This window comes from Caretta caretta, chromosome 10 (assembly GCF_965140235.1).
Source record: "Caretta caretta isolate rCarCar2 chromosome 10, rCarCar1.hap1, whole genome shotgun sequence".
Lineage (NCBI taxonomy): Eukaryota > Metazoa > Chordata > Testudines > Cheloniidae > Caretta > Caretta caretta.
Window position 1 is genome coordinate 4,950,447 of NC_134215.1, and position 21,793 is coordinate 4,972,239.

Sequence of the window (21,793 nt, forward strand, 5' to 3'; positions counted from 1 at the left end):
GGGGTTAGACAGCTATCACACTAACACCCACGTGTTTTGCTTGTGACCACGTCACGTGCACATTTAATGAAAGCCCTACAAGTCACTGCTCACTTCCGGCTAGACTGTGCAACCTTTCCTCACATGGATGAGCACTCACTCAGTCTACTCGCCCCATTGACTTGCCCTCAGCAAGAAGATGTATAAGAATCTCTTCAATCCATGAGGTAAGGAGCCATGAAGGTAGAGGACCTGGAGGGGCAGAGACAAACTCTGAGGTTCCCTTCCCCGTTTTTTCCCTCTGTTCACTTCATTGGGGAGAATTTATAGGAGAGTTATTGGAATATAAAACTGAGAATTCAAGCCTGGTTGGAGGAGATAGATAGAAATAGCGATTGCAGTTCTAAACAGCTGGAGGAACTCAAAACAATATATGAAAGGAACTGGTATATTTTATTAAAACTAAGCGGAAAGACAGCTTAAACTGAAAGCATTGTACACATTAAGGGACATCTATGGTTAGGAAAAAGTAAAATAGTTTGCCTGATGTTGCCTATACAGCAGTAAAATGGTAATCCATACACACTCTTTTTAATAAATGTTCCCACCCAAGTGGCTGTGGCATGGCTTGAACAAATCCTGATCAAAGATCTCTCATAAGTCCAAAATAACGCAAATTAAATACACCTATGGGATTTCTGGCAGAGCCGTCAGATGAATACATGACATTGTTGTGTTTATAGCGCAAGAATAATAGACCCAATTCTGCTCCTCTTACAGTGGGCAGTGACTTACTCCATGAGTTTCATTTGTGATTCCAATGGGACTACTTATGGGCTCAGGTACTACGCCATATAAGTAAGGGTGGCAGAATGGAGCCCCTTGTCAGAGCAATATGCAGCCCAACCCAACCACAATACAATTGATCATCGTATTATGACTAGTATTTATCTAGTAGACATGTGTTTCTTCCAGCCTCATGCCTGCCTCGCAGCCTGAAACCCTAAAGATTTTGGAACGGAAGCCGGCCCCTGGATAGGTTCCTATTAGCCATATGGTGACACTGGTCCCCAGCAGAGAAAAGACCGCAGCATGGTGGAGAGGTCCAGGTTGTTGTATTGGGAGACGAGAACTCACAGTCATCTCACTTTATTTTGATTTGTATTTTTTGGCAGGAAAAATGGTGATTCCCTGCCGCCCCCCCCCCAAATAACACTGCTGGTGTAAATTGCTGCAGCTCCCTTGACTTCAATGGCACTGTGGCAATTTACACCAGCCAGGGACTTGGCCCTATCAGTTTTATTTGTAACCAGGTGTAGTAAATGTGTCGTGCACAGAAAAGTGGGTCAAATTCATCGCGAGCTTCACTCTGTTGATACCAGTGGAGTTACAACAGCAATGCATCTGCCCTACCACAGCCCCCTGTTGAATCAGTATTTCAGTCTGTGTCCTTTACCCCTGCAACCTTCCCCACAACTGGACTTTCCTCCAGGTAACCCTATGGGCTGGCTTCACCTTTGCTGACCAAGGAGATGCAGAGTAGGCATTGGGTGCTGCTCCTGAGGAGGGCTTGGCCTTGGGAGTTCAGCTGGAGAAGACTTTGCATACCCATGGATGGGGCAAAGTGAGCAGATCTGAAGGGTCCTTTGGGGATTTTCTGCTGCTGCTCCGGGTCCTGGTGTGAGGCTCTTGTACTGCTCTTCTCTCCAAACGGCTGAGCGACAACACCCACAATGTGCTGTTTGGCATAGTGCTAATGTGCTTTCCCTTTTCTCAGGGATGATTGCATTGCCCCAGGGAAATAGAGTGATGTACTGTGCGTGTTTGCTTTTCATGGCGTCACGGCTTCCCTTGGGGGGATATGAAACGTCTGCAGCTGCCAGCTCAGCTAGTTTGGGTCAGGGGAGGATTAAAGGAAGGAGGAACACGGTGAAGGCAGAGCCTGTGTCGGTGGTGTTAGAGAAACCTGCTCAACACGGAGATTCCAATGGTAGCGGACAAGGCATCCAGCAAACGGAAAGCTGGTTTGGATGCTGATGCTGGATGATGGAAAGAATAAAAATCAGAATTACTTGGCTTGTCCATGTGATCAGCATGGTCAGACCCGAACACCCAAAGGGGTGACGGCATATCGTGTTTGCATTCAGGCACTCCTGGCGGGATTGTATGTATACAGAGAGGTGTTGCCTTTTGGCCTACATCACCTGTTACCCCTAGAGGACCCCTAAGGTCACACAGCTGTGCCACAGCGCCCCACAGCTAGTTACAGGTGGGGAGCGTGGTAGAATAGAACTTACTATACATGAAAGGACCGACTTTCCTCTCGCACTAGGGCAGGGCAGCTGGGCCAGTGGTATTGGTGGAGGTGATGGCATTGCCGATGTATAGCAGGAGTAAACCCCTGAACTAAGTGGAGCCACACCAGTCTGTACTGATGAGAGTAGCCGGCACTTTGTACTATATGACAGTCGAGCATTTTCGAACAAAAGCCATTTAAGAATTTGTCTCTGTAACCCCCTGCATGCCCTCCAGCCCAGGCCTGATGAGGCTGTCTCCAGTTCAGCTCCCCTGGCTTCATTTCCCAACCCCGTATATTGTATACCCGCTACAGACTGAGGAACAATACCGTCTGGTTCAGTGGGCCTATGTGCAATGAGTTTGGCGTATCAGCCATGCGGGTATATTTGAGCAAACAATATTATAATATGTCACTCATTGTAGGCAGCAAAAAGGCCAAGGGCTGACGGTCTGTGGACATTGACCTCTCCTCTGTCTCAGAGAGAGAGTTTCTTCAGCTCAGGGATGGGACCTTGGCTGGGTCAGTATGAGGATGCTGCCCTACAGAAGCTTCAGTCTTTGTTATAATTGGCATGTATAAGGGCTGCTAAAATCTCTCTTCAGGAGCACTGCAAAGCCCTACGCGCATTACTACTTCCTCACATGCCCTGGTGGGTCTGGAGGCATGGCGCTGAGATGCTCTAGGATTCTTTCCCAGTCAATTGCAGAAGGCTTTGTCTGTCCTTGCAGGGGGATTGTGGGACCGCACTGGGGGACTACCAAAATTCAAATAATTATTCTGGAGTCTCGCTGCGAAGTGGGTGGATTCCAGCCCATGTGAACTGGCAGCCTCGGCTCAAATCCTAAGCTCAAAGCACCTCCAAACCCTGGTGTGAGGTTTTTCAGTGTGGATGGCAGGGGAGTTTGCACTTGCTAAGAGCCCATGTGAACTGTGCAGTGAAGACATACCCGGAGTGTGTGTAAATGTGTGCTAAGATGTGCCTGACAGGACTGCAATGCACGCAGTATCTGGGGGGAGAGGGGGGGCACGTTTCATACTGTGAAATTATAGCACTCCCCGGTGGGGTGTCATTGCTTCATTTGCTAATAGCTGTAACGGGTGCCCTTATTAATAACAGAACGCATATTCTGGTGCTGGTCATTAAGAGACTCAAATGACTGTGTTAGTCAAGGGGTATTTTTCCACTGGGATTGTTTCCTGAGACTTTCCTTCTTCCTAACTTTCATGATTTTACGGATACATACCGGTGACCGGTTCAAGAATGATGTATCCTGGTGGTAGTGGCTTTGGTGGCCATGTCGTGTTGGTAGCTGGTTTTTTAGTGGCTGTCTTGGGGGTGATCATGGTTGTGGAAGACATGGTGGTGGCCGGTGCAGGGGGAACAGCAGTCTTGCCAGGGCTTGTGGGAGATGGGGAGGTGGAGTTTGGGGTGGGCTGGGGGGGAGTGACAGGCTTCTTGGGGGAGGTGATGAAGGTGGTGTTGTGGGTGGGACTAGGTGGGGAGGTAGCAGGTAGGGAGGTGGTATTGTGGGTGATGCTAGTTGGGGTGATAATAGCAGTTGGGGAGATGATAGTGTGGATAGTAGCAGGTAGGATGGTGATATTGTGGGTGGTGGCAGGCGGGGAAGTGGGGAAGTGGCTAGTAGTGGTATTGTGGATGGTAGCAAGTGGGGTGACGAGAGCAGGTAGGGAGGTGGTGTCATGGGGGGTGGTGACATTGTAGGTGGTGGCAGGTAGGGAGGTGGTGTTGTGGGGGATGGTGACATTGTAGGTGGTGGCAGGTAGGGAGGTGGTGTTGTGGGGGGTGGTGGTATTGTGGATGGTAGCAAGTGGGGTGATGATAGCAGGTGGGAAGGCGGTGTCATGGGGGGTGGTGACATTGTAGGTGGTGGCAGGTGGGGAAGTGGTGTTGTGGGGGATGGTGACATTGTAGGTGGTGGCAGGTAGGGAGGTGGTGTTGTGGGGGATGGTGACATTGTAGGTGGTAGCAGGTAGGGAGGTGGTGTTGTGGGGGGTGGTGACATTGTAGGTGGTGGCAGGTAGGGAGGTGGTGTTGTGGGGGGTGGTGACATTGTAGGTGGTGGCAGGTAGGGAGGTGGTGTTGTGGGGGGTGGTGGTATTGTGGATGGTAGCAAGTGGGGTGATGATAGCAGGTGGGGAGGTGGTGTCATGGGGGGTGGTGACATTGTAGGTGGTGGCAGGTGGGGAGATGGTGTCGTGGGGGGTGGTGACATTGTAGGTGGTGACAGGTGGGGTGGTGGTGTCGTGGGGGGTGGTGACATTGTAGGTGGTGACAGGTGGGGAGGTGGTGTCGTGGGGGATGGTGACATTGTAGGTGGTGGCAGGTGGGGAGGTGGTGTCGTGGGGGATGGTGACATTGTAGGTGGTGGCAGGTAGGGAGGTGGTGTTGTGGGGGGTGGTGACATTGTAGGTGGTGGCAGGTGGGGTGGTGGTGTCGTGGGGGGTGGTGACATTGTAGGTGGTGGCAGGTGGGGTGGTGGTGTCGTGGGGGGTGGTGACATTGTAGGTGGTGGCAGGTAGGGAGGTGGTGTCGTGGGGGATGGTGACATTGTAGGTGGTGGCAGGTAGGGAGGTGGTGTTGTGGGGGGTGGTGACATTGTAGGTGGTGGCAGGTGGGGTGGTGGTGTCGTGGGGGGTGGTGACATTGTAGGTGGTGGCAGGTGGGGTGGTGGTGTCGTGGGGGGTGGTGACATTGTAGGTGGTGGCAGGTAGGGAGGTGGTGTCGTGGGGGATGGTGACATTGTAGGTGGTGGCAGGTAGGGAGGTGGTGTCGTGGGGGATGGTGACATTGTAGGTGGTGGCAGGTAGGGAGGTGGTGTCGTGGGGGGTGGTGACATTGTAGGTGGTGGCAGGTAGGGAGGTGGTGTCGTGGGGGATGGTGACATTGTAGGTGGTGGCAGGTAGGGAGGTGGTGTTGTGGGGGGTGGTGACATTGTAGGTGGTGGCAGGTAGGGAGGTGGTGTTGTGGGGGGTGGTGACATTGTAGGTGGTGGCAGGTGGGGTGGTGCTGGTATCAGGGGTAGCGGAAGTCCCACTGTTAGTTGTTGCCATTGAGACTGGCTCTGACATTCCTCCGTGCAGACCAATGCCCAGGATGCTGTCCAGTTCCGTCTGATAGTGCCTCTGGATCCAGCTGGTCACGGAGGGATGATTTTCAGCTCGGTTTAGATCAGGGAGGTTTACGCCAAGCAAATTTTTCACATTCTGGACACTGAGGTTCTGCAATGCATTTGTGAAACCAGTTCAACTTCACAAACAGGCCGTGTCACCAGAGGCTACTTTTTCTAATACGATTACTGACGAAATAATAACGTTTTAAAAAATATGTATTAAAGACAGAGAATCCCAAATCCCTCCCATACAGTTCTGATTGGACAATAGCCTTGACGCTAACACTTGCTAAACATAATTCCGCAGCCTCTCTCCTGTTAAGTTACATTCCCTGTCTACTGAGACCGTCAGCTCCTCAGGACGGTGAATGTGTAAAGCATTACTCACATGTCAGCGGTGCTACCGGCATAATAAATAATATAAACCCCCTTTCCCGTGGATCCCTCTCTCCACCGGCTCTTCTGCAGCATTGCATTGATGGACATTCCACTAGAGAGCCTGACCGTACCAAGACAGCTGGTAGAGTCTCGAGCAATGGAATTGGGGTCTTCTACTAGGCATCAGCCAGCAGTTTAAGGAGCATGCAAGGAATGCATGTAACATACCTGCAGTTCGTTGGGTTTTAAGGAAGTAAATGTGTCAATATCCATGGCAATATTAGATCCTGCTAAGTGTTCCAGGTCCTTTACGGGAGCTCCACCTTAATAAAAATAGGTAGGGTTTTTAATAAACTTCCAGATGCGGTAGCATTTTCCAAGCAGGGAGCAGGGTGGTTACTGCATGTCTTTTATAAACATCAATAGTGTGTCTAAAAAGCTCCCCCTATCTCTGCTAGTTATGGCAATTGATGGAGGGCGGTGGGGAGGAACAGTCCTGTATCAACTGCACTGGAATAAGAGAAGGGAAAAGTTTAAATACCTACCTAAATATGGCTGAATTAAAGGGTAGTAAGCACTGGTTCCAGTCTGGCTAGCAAATGCATCACGGGCTTTTGCATACAGCCGGTCTTTCTTGCTTTGTGAACAAGAAGAAATGTCTAATTTCCCAGCAGTCCTAGGTGAAGGGAAAGTCGCACGTTACAATCTGTGGCTCTTACCCAGAATGAGAGCAAACAAAGGCCCAATCCTGTGAACAGATGAACCCTCCCAAGATCCATAGCTAATTGGACGGATGATTTACTCCTTAATCCTAAATATGGCAAGCCATCTGACCCTGTGAATAAGGGCTAATAAACTGAGAATGGTGGCAGGGCCAGCAGCTCCTGTTGGCCACTCTGCTGAGTATGAACTCAGCACAGCAAAGAATCTGGCCTATGACATTTCTGCAGGAACAGCCCAAAATTGCATGGCTTTTTTTGCTACCATCTCAGAGTGCAACCATGTATATCATTTATTTTCCGGCATCACCCCAAGGCTCCCTGAGAATGACTGTTTTCCAATTAGCTCACTCCTGTTATTTTTTGGCATTTTCTCTCCAAGGTTTCTTCCCAGGTTTATTGCAATTTTTCATTCCTACCCATAGTTCTAACCTCTGAGCAGAGCTGTCACTACCGGAGGAGGGGGTGGGTCAAAGGGGACATTTGCACCTCCCTCCCCCCCAAAAAAATCTTCAAGGGGCCCCAAATTGTCAGAAAGTCAAAAATATGTACAAAATTATCCAGTGATAAGCAGTGGAACAGCAGCAGATTGGAGCGTTCTCGTCTGTTATAGAAATTATAAATCATTGCAAATACCAACGCAGTATCCGAATTTTACTTTTTAAAGCCCTTAAAATCCAAGATTTTGTAGTGATCCAACTAGCCTCTTGACTCGGAATGTTGTTTGTTTTTTAAACAGCGACACCCAGGCCCCAAAGTACCCACATGCCTCCCCCCCACACACATAATGGGATCCTACAACCAGCCCTGCTCCATAGCAGACAAATCTTGCAACTCTTACGAGCACAAGTATTCCTTACTCCAAGCTATCAGTTCCTTTGCAAGGGTTACTTGTGTGAAGGCACAGAGAGGTTAAGTGACTTGCCGATGGTCACACAGCGAGTCAGCGGAAGAATCAGACCAAGAACCCAGGCCTCCTGACTCTCAGTGCTATGTTTGGTCCGCTAGTGCCCAGCTGCAAGCCTGCGCTCCCAAACTCTCCAGCTCGGCTTTGCAGACCCAAGAGGTGTCCGGAATCTGGAGGGTTTTCAGGAGCGCTTGTTACAACACACTCTGAAATAGCAGAGTTGTGTCCAACACTGCTCAGCACTAACGTGAGTCTAAAGATTCACTCATGAAATTAAAGTGCCCCTTCCGTTTCTAAAGATGATTTACCCAATTGCTTCTGAGCTTATTTTATTAATCTGATCATCGTCCAGACCACACAGATCTCTACCACCAATTTTCTGAAGTAAGGGTCCAGTTAAGGTGCCCCCCAGGTCCGTGTATCTAGTGATCAGTTGTTTGGCCTGGAAAACAGAATGAAAGAAGGTGAATTTATTTAGGGAATACAAACCCTCCCTATAAAAACACACAAGAGTACTATAGTAACTGCTACAAACACTGTATTCTTACAGCGATCAAAGCTATGACTGTCAGGAACAGAGAAACTGACTCATTCTAGCCCACGCAGCCAAGATGAAAAGAGGAAGAATGTAAATCCAGATCTTTGCTCATCTATGCCTGCTGGCCAATGCCCCTGGGAGAGTCTCCTTGGCCCTGTACGTGTTATAGCTGCATCCCCTCCATCAAATACCTCTCCCAAAACTCACTTCTCGCAGCAGGCTTGTTAAATTGAATCCTGTGTTGTACCCATCTTTCTAAATATTGGCTCAGATTCTCTACTCCTGTTCTGGTTACTTTGCTCTGCTGCGTCAGCACAAGATGGTAGAATCTGGCCCTAACCGGGCAGTTGAGAATTCTCCTTGTGTAAAGGAAACCAGCACATCTGGCTCCTACTTCCATTGCCCCTCTGCAGCCTGGTCTCTTGCTCTATCGCATCAATAGCTATGTTAACAGCTGCTGGCATTTTTACCCCAGATGCCTTCCAGCTTCCGCCAGACGGATCCAGTAAGGCTGATAGCGTGTCACCGGAAGTCACTCGCCAAGTGCTGATCTCATTCCCTTCGTAGCGGCGTGATAACTGGCCAAACAGCTTTAACTGGTCCTCTGGGATCCCAGCAGGGAAAATCTGGAAGGTCCAGGGTGACTCGTTAGCAAAAGGAATATCACTGAACGTGCTGAACTGCTAGATGTACGTGAAACATGGATATCAAGAGCAGGAGGCTAATTCCAACTGGGTTAAAGTGTAACAGGAAATCCTGTTTCTACCTCTCGCTCACCACCGGACACAACATCCTCTTGGCTTCTGTCCCCTCCTTACTTTTACCACTGCCCTCCTGCTTCCCCTGGGTCTCTGTCTCTTTGTGATAGCTTTGGCTTGATTTCTGATGGCGAATCCCTGTGGGTGTTGAGCTGAGATGCTCTAGTCATATGGGCAGCCAACGTCCCGAAACCAGGCATGTGAGTAACATTACAGACTACCAACATCTACCCAGTTAGACACCCAATGCAGGTTCCTCTGGGCCATTCTCCTCTCATCCTTGCCGATTCTGCAGCTCTGATTTTGCATTTGACTCTTACTTCCCTTGATTCAGCTCCTCGCTTCACCTCGCAACCATTCGACTTCCTCTCCATGATACCCTCTTCCTCCTTCCTCCTCCAGTGCTAATCACCATTCCCTCTTCCTTCCCCTCATTCTCCCACTGATCTTCACAGTGCTCCTTACTTCTTTCCTGAACTCTCCCCCACACCTCTGTCCCCGTCCTAACCCCACCCCCCTACAGCAAATGATACCCACAGCACTACAGATGATAAATGTAGACCACATTATTGTTTTAACAAGGGATGGACCAGAGCTGCAAAGTTCAGCCCTGGATTCCTCTTTGAGCTCAGACTCGCTGCTTTTGAATGATTTCTGCATCATCTCCCTGGCATTTTTCATCATCGCTCAAATTGTGCCATAGCACTGAGGGGGCAGGAGAACTTGGCCCGAACCAGACTCTCTTCGTGTTCCTTGCAGTGAGGAGTGAACTCAGCCCTGAGGGAGCACGTCAAAAAATTGTGCCTCCAGACAAGGTGATTGGAGTAGCTTTCGGAAACTGCTTCTCCTGCAGCACCAGGTCTCCAGGGGCCGCAGAAGAGACAGTGACACAGAAGATGCACTCTGGTTATGGGGCCTCGTGATATGGTTTAGTAGGGGTTAGCACAGACGGGCAGAGTCCCTGGAATAATGACACAGGCCTGAATTCAGTAAACAACAAAACCAGGTCTATGTATTAGTGGAAGAGGGTACAGAAGCAGCTCCCCTTATGCTTCTGGTGTTGCTATTTTCTTTCTCCCAGAGGCAGGAAGCACAGAAAGAGCCCTGAACCTACTCCCAGAGTTACTTCCTCAGGCAGTGGTCCTCCCCATCTGGGAGAGCAACATCCTATAAGGGCTGGGTATGGATAAGCTAAGAAACACCTGCTCCCCCAGCCAGCACATTGACTCTGTTATAGCCCTTCGGGATGTAGAAATGAGCATCCCAACACCACCCGCTCAACATGCACGTACTCTGCTCTGGTCAGAAATCTTTCCCCACAATGCTTATTCCCAAGGATGAAAATCACCTACAAACAGAGCTCTCCCTGCCTGGAAAAGCCGTGTATTAAGGTGGAGCTCAGCTGCCTATTGTTGTCTTATTTTGTGATATTCTTTGTTACCTCACTGAGTTTGCTTTTCATGACATCAAGGTACTCCTCTGTGAGAGGGTGCTCCAGCAATGGAACCAGGTTGGCTTTCAAAACCTCGTTACTCAAGCATGCATCAAACTGCCCCTTCATGTCATAGTACACAATGAAGAGGGGGTCTTGGATGGTGCTGGCGGTGATAGGTTCAGATTTGCATTCTGTTGATAGAATTAGCAGACAGGGAAAGATTTCAGATTAATAGATTCTCTAAAGCCAGAAGAAGGGAACACTGGGATCATCTAGTCTGACCTCCTGGATAACCCAGGCCAGAGAATTTCTCTCAAATAATCCCGAGAGCAGATCTGTTAGAAAAACATCCACTCTTGATTGAAAAATTGCCAGTGACTGAGAATCCACCTTGACATGTGGTAAATTGTTCCAATCATTAATTACCATCACTGTCAAAACTTTATGCCTTATTTCCGGTCTGAATTTCTCTAGTTTCAACTTCCAACAATTGGATCGTATTAGACCAGGGGTAGGCAACCTATGGAACTCACACTGCCTGGGTCTTGGCCACCGGTCCGGTGGGCTCTGCATTTTAATTTAATTTTAAATGAAGTTTCTTAAATATTTTAAAAACCTTATTTACTTTACATATAACAATAGTTTAGTTATATATTATAGACTTCAAGAAAGAGACCTTCTAAAAACGTTAAAATGTATTACTGGCACACGAAACCTTAAATTAGAGTGAATAAATGAAGACTCGGCACACCACTTCTGAAAGGTTGCCGACCCCAGGATTAGACCTTTCTCTGCTAGACTGAAGAGCCCAGTATTAGATATTTGTTCCCCATGTAGGTACTTACAGGCTGTGATCAATTCACCGCTTAACCTCCTCTTTTGTTAAGTTAAATAGTTTGAGCTCTTTGAGTCTGTCACTATCAGGCAGGTTTTCTAATCCTTTAATCATTCTCGTGACTCGTCTCTGAACGCTCTCCAACTTATCACCCTTCATCCTTCTTGAACTATGGGCACCAGAACTGGACTCAGTGTTCTAGCAGTGGTCACTCCAGTGCCAAATGAGGGGTAAGATAACCTCTTCATGCCTGCTTGAGATTCCCCTGTTTATGCATCCCAGGATCACAATAGTTCCTGTTACGGAACACTGCAGTTTCCCTTCCTCCACTCCCCACAAGTCCTATTAGGATATCTCATAGCCCTTGTAGAAAAGTCTTACAGAATTTAACAGGGAATGATAACAGTTCTATGTGGGGTTTTGAACCATCCTACAGAAGTGGGGAGAGAATTATCTCCCTGCTGCAGAAATCATATGGGAATCCTAGTTCATAAAAATGGTTCATGCAGTTTCATTCTGTAGCTTTTGTCATTATTTCTATAGCCCCCTACTACATTTCTACAGAACCCTGATGGTTTTCTCTGTTGAATTCAATAAGATTTTTCCCAAAAGGGAGAGATTTTCCCCCACCCTACGCCTGCAAATGACCTTGGGGTGTAGTATGCCCCCCAGGCAAGGTCTGAAGGAGTTAATGCAGGCCTGAGAGGCCAATTGCGCTCCTTAGTGTCACCTGGGGGTGGGGAGATGAGATGAAGCCCAGGGAGGGCGGGGCTGGGTTGTGGTTATAAAGGCAGGAAGTTTAGAGCAGAAGGGTGCTGCAGGAAGAGAATCTACAATCCCTCTCTGGGATGAGCGAGACAGAACCCAGGTGGGAAAGGCCTGGTACCCTCACCTGAATAGGGGAGGCTGCCAGCGGCCAGGAATGACATCCAACAGCCACCAGAGTGGAGGAGGTGAGGAACTGGATCTTCAGAAAGGGAGCCCTGAGGGGCATTTGGTTGAGAGAAATGTCAGATTGAGCCCCAAAGAAATAGGAATTGGGTTTTGTTCAGGCTTTTTTGTGTTGGGATTTTCTTAGGGGACAGGTCCTGAGAGTCCCAACTCTGAAATGAGGGTGAATCTAAACAGGTTGCAGGGGGGAGAAGGCCTGAAAAAGGCTGTGTAGGAAGAAGCTCAGGGAAACAGCAGCAAGGGACAGGGCCTGAGCAGACCTTGGTTGCTAGATATAGGGTCCCTGGGGCTGGAACCTGGTGTAGCGGGAAGGAGCGGAAGAACCAGCCACGGGAAAAGGTGGTGGGCAGCCCAGCAGGGAGCCCTGAGAGAAGGCTGTGAGGACTGCATAGATAGAATCATAGAAGATCAGGGTTGGAAGGGACCTCGGAGGTCATCTAGTCCAGCCCCCTGCTCAGAGCAGGACCAATCCCCAGCTAAATCATCCCAGCCAGGGCTTTGTCAAGCCTGACCTTAAAAACTTCAAAGGAAGGAGATTCCACCACCTCCCTAGGTAACCCATTACCACCCTCCAAGTGAAATAGTTTTTCCTAATATCCAACCTAAACCTCCCCCACTGCAATTTGAGACCTTTGCTCCTCGTTCTGTCATCTGCTACCACTGAGAACAGTAGAGATCCATCCTCTTTGGAACCCCCTTTTGGGTAGTTGAAAGCCGCTATCAAATCCCCCCTCATTCTTCTCTTCTGCAGACTAAACAATCCCACTAATCCCAGACTAAATAATCATCTGGGGCTGAAGATCTTTTGGTGAGGACGTTTGGATTGTGTATTTGTTGGACCCAACTAGCCAAGAGAGGGTGGACTAAATTGTGACCTGGCCAGAGGGCTGAGTTAGGAGACAAAAGACCACCCCAGCACCGGAGCAATCATCGGTCGGGAGCACCAGGCTGGGAGAGAGCCTCTGTGCCGTGTCTGGCTACAAGGAGACACTCCAGTGGTGCGCAAGTTCTTTCACAGCCCTACTAGATCTACGAGAGATTTCAGCCCAGACGGCTCACCTCCATTGTTTTGTTCAGTGAAGGGGGCGGGGGAGTATTTACTTTTTCTTGCCGTTTTCCTGCTGTTGCTGCACTTCCTGGTTCTAGATGGAATCAGAGCTGCCTAAACGCGATAAAAAATTCTACTCTTAATGATAAAAAGAAAAGGAGTACTTGTGGCACCTTAGAGACTAACTAATTTATTTGAACATGAGCTTTCGTGAGCTACAGCTCACTTCATCGGATGCGTGCATCTGATGAAGTGAGCTGTAGCTCACGAAAGCTCATGCTCAAATAAATTGGTTAGTCTCTAAGGTGCCACAAGTACTCCTTTTCTTTTTGCGAATACAGACTAACACGGCTGTTACTCTCAAACCTACTCTTAATGATATTTCTGGCCCTGCTGAATACAGGAAGTCCTGGAAATTTTGTGAGGGAATCCTGGTTTCGCTTTCCCTCAATACTTCCAGCCCAGTTTTGCTAGCCCTACGGGAATAGAGAGAATGGGACTTGGACTCCTAGGTCATGTAGAAGCTTTTGAAAATGCTACCCCCAGACCACTGAGTGATTATCCGAACTGATCCAAACCCGCAATTGGCCCATTGCTAATTTTAATGCTCCTCCACTTACGTTCTGTGGCACGCTTAGATCTGGGAGATGAAGGTGATGCGGATCCAATGGATTTTAAGAGGAGCATGGTTTTCTCCTTCTGAGATGCACTTTGGGTTTGGTACCCAGCTACAACACTTCTGAAGAAGGCCTTCCTCACATCCTGGGGAAAAGGAGGAGAAAGAGTCCCTAAGTCACTGATGAAACTGAGGACAAAACAGGCAAAAGCCCAGAGGTATGCTGGCGTTAGGTCACAAGAAGCATAATCAGTTGCCCACTGAAGTCAATGGGAGTCTATCCATTGACTTCTATGGATCAGACCCACGCAGAGAGGAATTAAAAAAGATCAGGGTTTGGCAAAAAGGAAAAGATGGAGTCGCAGGTGGCAAGACTGGTAGAGGAGAAAGCTTAGTTGACAGACCAATTGTAAGATCTGTGAAGGGAGAGAAGAGGCTGATGAGAGAGGAATGGAGCAAGCAGGAAGAGGAAGAGAGAAAGACCAAGTGCATGAGCATCTGCTGCTCACAAAAGGATTTCACAGTGTGGAACACAGTTCACAGCTATAATATACAAAAATATACATTCTCATGCAACCCAGTGCATCTCAGAAGCAATCCCCTGCTTCCCAAAGGGTGAACTCAGCACATCTATCTCCCTAATAAGCTGCATAGGTGGGTAACCTACCTCCTTGACTGACCTCCAAATTGTCCGGTTCAGATACAAAGTGAGCGATCCAAGACTCTGCAAACTCCCTAAATCCCATGATAAAGGAGCCCTGCACCACACAGGAAAAGGCAGAGTTGAGATAAGTCACAAATAGTCAAACCCATACACAAATAACCCTCCATTTCAGGGATGAACTCGTTCTTTCCAGAACAGCCCAAGGGAAAGCGCCTACCCATCCTGGCTTTCCCCACGGCTGAGGAGAGTGTTGAGAGCAGCTTTCTGGGGCCCTGCTAGATCTGGACAGAGCTTCAGATTTTCCAGGATCTGAGGGTCGGAGTCTGTGATGGCTGCTGGATCCATGTCACACACCAATGCACCGAGGCTGCTAAGCTGCTCCTTGCTGAGAGTGTTACTCACCCCGCCCTGGGGGAAAGGGCAACACAGCCGGTGTCAGAATTCTCTTATAAACCAGGCAACTCCCCAGAGCCGGGGGAGTGAGATCAATACATTTTGCAGTATTTCTGAGTGAACTATTCAAACTTGTTTTCCTTCAGTATTCACCTGGATTACAAGCAAAAGGTCGCATCTGACCACTCTATCTTACAACAGATAGTAACGTACTCAATTACTCGGTGAGTAAGTTATAACTCAACATTAAAGTGGCAGGATCTGGCCCCAAATATTTGCAACTAATATTTGCAAGGCCAGGAAACTAACAGGACGTAATTTACTCTGATGCCGTGCGTGTAGATACTTCCGCTAAAGCACTGAACTGATCATTAGTGCACCGAGAAGGTGCACTTGAAAGGTAGATTGTAACTTACTAGGCACACCAATGCATTATTCAGGAGTTGTGTCCTTTGGGCCGATCCATTTGGCAGCAGGTTTGGATTCCCTTGGGAAGCCAGACTGTAAAACTCTTTGCAGGTGTGATTCTGCACTTGGGTGAAACTGTAAGGAAAGGAAATTGCCAAAACTGGGTGAGGGGGAACAGACCTCAGAAATGACAAATGTGGTTTGCAGCATGTGTGCCTTCTTCAGCGACTTGTCCCCAAGGAGGTCCCTGGCACGTCGGGACAGTAACACCATTGGCTTTCCTGAGAAATGAGCTAATGCTGCTCTGAGCGGGATGGGCCAGGACCTAAACCCTGGGGATCCTCTGGTGTGACTTAGAGAGGAATCGGGCCCATCAGCTTCTGCTCCATGCTCTGCTCTCCCCATGGAGAGGGTATGTAGTGCATCCAGGGGTCATGTCCCCACATCCTATGCTCTCACAGCTGCTAGACATGCTCTCATTGCCAATGGCCCCACGTTGCCACAGAGGCAGTGCCAAATGCCCACTTGGCTTTCTAACAGATAGCCAGAACTAGCATTTGTTACCTGCCACTTGTGGTCAGCGACCCTCAAAGCTCTACATTAAAACAGAGACCCGACATTACTCCTGGACTTTGAGGATTAAGGCCTCAGTTCACGAAAGCATTTAAGCATGTGCTTAACTTTAAGCATGGGAGTACTTCTAGTGACTTCAATGGGACATTGTGCTTAAAGTTAAGCACGTGCTTAAATACTTTGCTGACTTGGGTCGGAAGTTCTCCATCTTGCACCATCTTTATTCAGAAAAAGCTCCCACTGAAACCAATGGGCAGGGCTTAAATTCTCACCAAGTATTTCCTGGGGCTTGGGGCTTCAGCCTCACGGGACGTGCCGGGGCTCCCGCAGCTTTAAAAATATTTACTAGAGCTCTGCTCCAGATGGCTCCAGCTGAATTCAAGCCCCACTAATGGGGATTTTTAATGAGTAAGGGCTACAGGATTGGATCTGAGGGTCCAATTCTGCAAACCTTCCCTCACATGAGTAATCCGTAGACACCCAAGGACATAATTGGACTTGGATCAGGGCTACTCTCATGACCGAATGCTACTGACTCAGGACTAACGTTGTTTTCCCACATGAGAAACGAGCCCTTACGCCACTCTGAGATACTCACTCAAAGAAGAGTAGCACATCTGGTGGGTAGCTGGTGAAGTTTGCTGTCAGGTTCTTTGCAGCTAGTATTTTGGCCATGCAGGATAACTGATGGAAAGAAACAGGCAGACTACTGTCAATATTACCTGCTTCTCATAAAACATTTCACTACATTAACTAGAACTTATCTTGTGCCATAGAGTCAGAGAAAAATGAAAAATAACTCTGTTTACTCAAGTGGGAATACTGGGGAGTTCTTGTTTTTAAGTGAAAGGATTCATCCCTCCTGCTGCTCCACAGACACACATTCATCAGTCCGGTTTGGCTTTCGCCATTGCTTTTCTTCCCCACATTGTTTTGGTCCTCTGTGTCTGTGGGTCAAACCCAGCTGAACTCGGCCTGGAGTGAAGGGAATCACACTGAAGCTATCAGCTGATCCTGATTTCCGCCGGTGCAGCTGGGCGTACAATGCTACCATTCTGGTAATGCCCACTTGGAACTGGTGTAAATGACTTCGCCTGGGGGCAGGGCATGGGAGAATCAGGAAGATTATTTTTTAAATCTCTGATGGTGGGAGGTGCGAGATAAGTCCCATTTCAGCCAGCTGCCTTTGTGAGGTGTGCAGTACCCCTCCGGGTCAGGGCCACTGTGCTTTCCGGGGTAACCCATCTGCATTGCTACTCATTCCACAGAAACATGCCCGAGGGGGATTTGTTAGGAAACAGACCCCTAGCAAATCTATGACCGTAAGCTTAGGAATCATTCTGTATTTTTGCAGTGCCGATGAAGCTTGGCAGGCAAGTAAAAGGAGCATGTGAGCACAAGACACCCTTTTATGGCTGAACTCCTACATGGTCTGTCTTAGGGTGGGATGTCTCTTTAAGGGAACTGGGCTTAGCCCCCACTTGTGACTGATCAGTTGCCTCCCAGCTGCTGAGATAAAAGGCCAAGGGGAAGCTCACTTAAGGGAGAGTGAGGTGCAGAGCACAGGGAGGTTTCCACAGGAGACTCTGGACCAGGGACGGGGCTGGAAAGGGGCTTATCATACCAGTTAGATGGATCCTGGCTGGGGATAGGTGCTGTGTCGGGAGCAGTAGTGGGAGTTCAGAAGTGGCAGGACCTGGCTGACCTGTCCTGACTGATGGTGAGCTGTGTTTGAACAATAAATGCGACCCTCAGAAAAGAGAACGAAACAGTGACACTGCTGGGAGCTTCGCTGATGCACTGGCCTGCTGGCTAACATGAGAGTAGGGAAACTGAGGCAGAGGAAGGTTCTGGATGCTGGGCTTGGGAAAACCCTGTGACAGGATTCATTTCAACCAGAGTCAGGTTGAAATCCAGGACCACCACCTGGCGCACCCCCATTGCAGGACAATGCGGTGTAGGGTGGGGGCTTTGTGCATTTCTACCCGCACTAAAAAATATACCCTGTAATTTTCTGTGTAGTGATTCCCTGGAATGTGCTGCGGATCTAACAGACAGCAACATGTTACACACATGTTACTAACACGCTCTCCGGGCTTTCCCCCAGCCAGCGCGATGACGAGGCACCTCCTACCTGGTGAGCGCTCAGTGCAGCATTTTTGTTTCTCACTTGTTCCACCAGTGACGAGATCTTGTCAGGCGACAGTCTGCTGGCTGGGCCACACTGGAAACCTCGCAGCACGGCTGCTGAAAGGCTAAATTCAGGGCAGGGTGAGTTCTTCATGGGCACAGGACATTTGAAATGAGATTTTACTCAAAGAGGAAGCCTGATCACAAGCCAGTGGAAATTCTAGGCAGCCTCTATGATCAATGACTGTGGGTTTGTCTATATGCAAGAGTCAGTGACCAGAAGCTGTCACGATTGGAGGGGAATTATACAAAACGTATCCTAGGCTGAGCGCTGCCTTTGGTGCTGAAAAAAGCCATCCTTTAGACCTTTCCTTTAACCTTGGGTGAGGCAAACTGAGCCTATACCTGGATTTTGGCTAAGGGAAGCCCTTGTATTTCTGTTTGGATTTAAAGGGGTAGGGCATTCTTTACACTTCTGTTTTTGTTCTACAATAAAACACTACACAGAGGTATTTAAACTCCATCTAGGCATCCAGGACCAAAGGCATTTAGGTGCGTACGTACCTTTGAAATCTGGCCCACATCCAAGCAGCCTGTCACGCTGATCCTTAGCAGCATCAGAAGCACACACAATACAGCTCCATATAAGCCATCTACTGAGATTATTTTACCTACCCACAAAGCTTGAAGTTCTGAAAACATAGTACTCACTCAGCGTAATTATCGGTAGCATTCAATACATCCACAAGAAACACAGCTGCCTGTGAGGGAGAGCAATACACATTCAGATACGGATGGAGGACACAAGCCAAGAGCCATGCGCAACCAGTCCCACAGAGAGAAGAAGAAAGCTAACATTACTGTGTGATTAGATGTCTTGTTGAGGGCTTTGACCCCTCCATAATCCTTTTTATAAGTGGCAAACAACTCCCTTAATGTTCACACCACTCAGATTTGTGCAGGTCACAGAGATGGAAGGGGAGGGATAGCTCAGGAGTCCTCTCTGTAATATTGTTTGAGCATTGGCCTGTTAAACCCAGGGTTGTGAGTTCAATCCTTGAGGGGGCCACTTAGGGATCTGGGGCAAAAATTGGGGACTGGTCCTGCTTTGAGAAGGCGGTTGGACTAGATGACCTTCTGAGGTCCCTTCCAACCCTGGTATTCTATGATTCTATGTCTGAGAAACCGTGGGTAGTTAAAAGCGGAGCATGTAGATAAAATAATAATACATGTTTACACAGCACCTCTCTCAAAATGTCACTGGGGCCTTCACCTCCCACATGTAGCTAAATGCAGCCTTAAACCTAATAGACTCCTTTCTGAATGCAGAGCCCAGCCCCCACTCAGGTCAACCCTCCATTGATTTAACATATAACCAACTCCAGCATCAGCCATTATGACCTTAAACACCCTTCTGGAAATGAAGAGAATGAGACAAGCCCTTAACGTCACCTGCTCTGGTGACCATTGTTTCTCATTGATTTTGCGAAGATCTAGGAGCTCGTCTCGAAGCACCAGCAATGGGACTGGAACCTGGTCCACTAAATCATCTGGCACGTTATTTAAAATGTCATTCAGCGATGAGGAATTGGAGATGATCTGCAAGGGATACCATCAACTTATCAAAATACATGGCTTTGACTTCCCGCGTGACTTGCCCCATAAATGCTTTTAATGCATTGGGATGAAAGAATCAGGTCAATAATAACCATATGCCCAAATTTTCTGATGGGATCTCCACATTTTGCAACTCCATCCCCAGAAAATTCAATGGCTTGATTTGCAGATCTGGGTTTCTGGCTAATCTAGACTACATTTTGCTTTCCACAGAAATGTAGGACTCAAAGGGACCATGAGAAGTCATCTAGTCCAGACCCTTGCACTGAGGCATGACCAAGTAAATCCCTCCACCATACCCGACAGGTGTTTGTCTAACCTTTTCTTAAAAACCTCCAGTGATGGGGATTCCACAATGTCTCTTGGAAGCCTATTCCAGAGTTTAGCTACTCTTATACTTAGAAAGTTTTTCCTAAGCTCTAACCTAAATCACCCTTCATACAAATTAAGCCTATTCCTTCTGGTCCTACCTCCAATGGACATGGAGAACAATTGATCATAGCCCTTAACACAGTTGAAGACTGTTATCAGGTTCCCCCTCAGTCGTCTTCTCTCAGGATTAAACATGCCCAGTTTTTTAAATCTTTCCTCACAGGTCGGGTTTTCTAAACCTTTTATCCTTTTTGTCACTCTCCTCTGGACTCTCTCCAATTTGTCCACATCTTTCCTAAAGTGTGGCCCCCAGAACTGGACACAGTACTCCAGCTCAGGCTTCACTAGCACTGAGTAGAGTGGGAAATTTCCTCCTGTTAATACACCCCAGAATGATATTAGTCTTTCTCACAACTGCATCAAAATGTTGACTCATATTCAATTTGTACTACAGTATAACCCCCAGAACCTTTTCAGCAGCTCTGCCATCTAGCCAGTTAGTCCCCATTTTGTAGCCTTGCTTTCGATTTTTCCTTCCTAAGCATGCTCCTTTGCACTTGACTTTTTCACAGTTCAACTTGTTGAATTTCAACCAATTCTCCAATTTGTCAAGGTCATTTTTAATTCTAATCCTGTCAGCCACAGTGCTTGCAACCCCTCCCAGCTTGGTGTCATCCACAAATGTTATAAGCCTACTCTCCACTCCGCATATACTTCATTCCATTATTCAAGTCATTAATGAAAATATTGAATAGTACCAGACCCAGGACGGAACCCTTTAAGACACCTCTAGATACGTCCTCCCTGTTTGACAGTGAATCATTGATAACTACTCTTTGAGTACAGTTGTACACCCATCTTATAGTAATTTCATCTAGACCATGTTTCTCTTATAAGAATGTCATGGAGACGGTTTAATCCATCTCCAACTGTCAGAGGGACCAGGTAGTCAGTAATAATAAAAAAAAAAGGCAGGTTCTCACCTAGCAATTTTGCTTACCTTGTCCACAAAAGCTCTCTTTAAATAGCTAGGAGCCTTCTTGATGGCTCTATGGAAATTGGCATTCTTAGCCATCTTCATCGCAGTGTCTGCTGTGATGTTACCGAAGATGTGACTGGGGAGGCCTGGCACCAATGTTCCGAGTCTCCGAAATGCCTCTGCCGTATCAAACTGCGATGAGAAGAAAACACAGAGCAGATCTGATTAGAACTCTAAGGTGCAGCGTTTAGTGGAGACTTCCCCATCCCAAACCCTCTGCTCAACCCCCTAGAAATTGACTTTTCAGCTAAAAGCCAAGTCAACGGGGAGTACGCCAGCTCCACTAATGATGAATGTGCCATCAAAATATATCTGCACGAGATACAAGATGGGCAAAACAACATCACCACCAGATGCTCTGTTCAGACCCGCTTAGCAAGAAGACAAATTCCTACCGTGAAATTACTGCTGATTAATTTATTCATCAGCCCTTGAGATTGTCCCCTATCCCAGCCGTTGACTTGTCCAAGCGACTGCAAGGCCAGTGGATCTGCTATATCCTGTGCCCTCAGTTCTAAGATCTGCCCAGAGGTCAGCCCCACGGCTTGCTGCCCCAAAGCAGCCAGGGTCCTTGCATCAAAAGGAGTGATCTGTGCAACGAGCATAGTTGCAAGCTGGAAGAAAAGGGAGATGAAAATTGTAAATAATAATAGACAAATTGCTAATAACTAAGTCCACCTAGAAAATTCTGCGGAACATTCAACTGAGACAAAATTCTGCTCAGGAATGTTGGGTTTTTTATTACTATGGCCTAGAAGCCAATCTCCAGATCATCCGCCTACATTCAGACTCTGGATCTGGATCTAAACTTTATATCTAAATTAAGGGTCAAACCAAACCACACAGATGACTGGTTCAGAAGCCAAACTTTCCTGAAATTTTAGAGTGTTGGGATTCGGCCTTTACAGAGAGAGGTTTGAGCTGCAAACTCCAATTCAACACTTCCCCAGAGCCCAGCACCTGACCTCCCTCTAGAGTTACACTCTGATGGGATGGCCCTCTG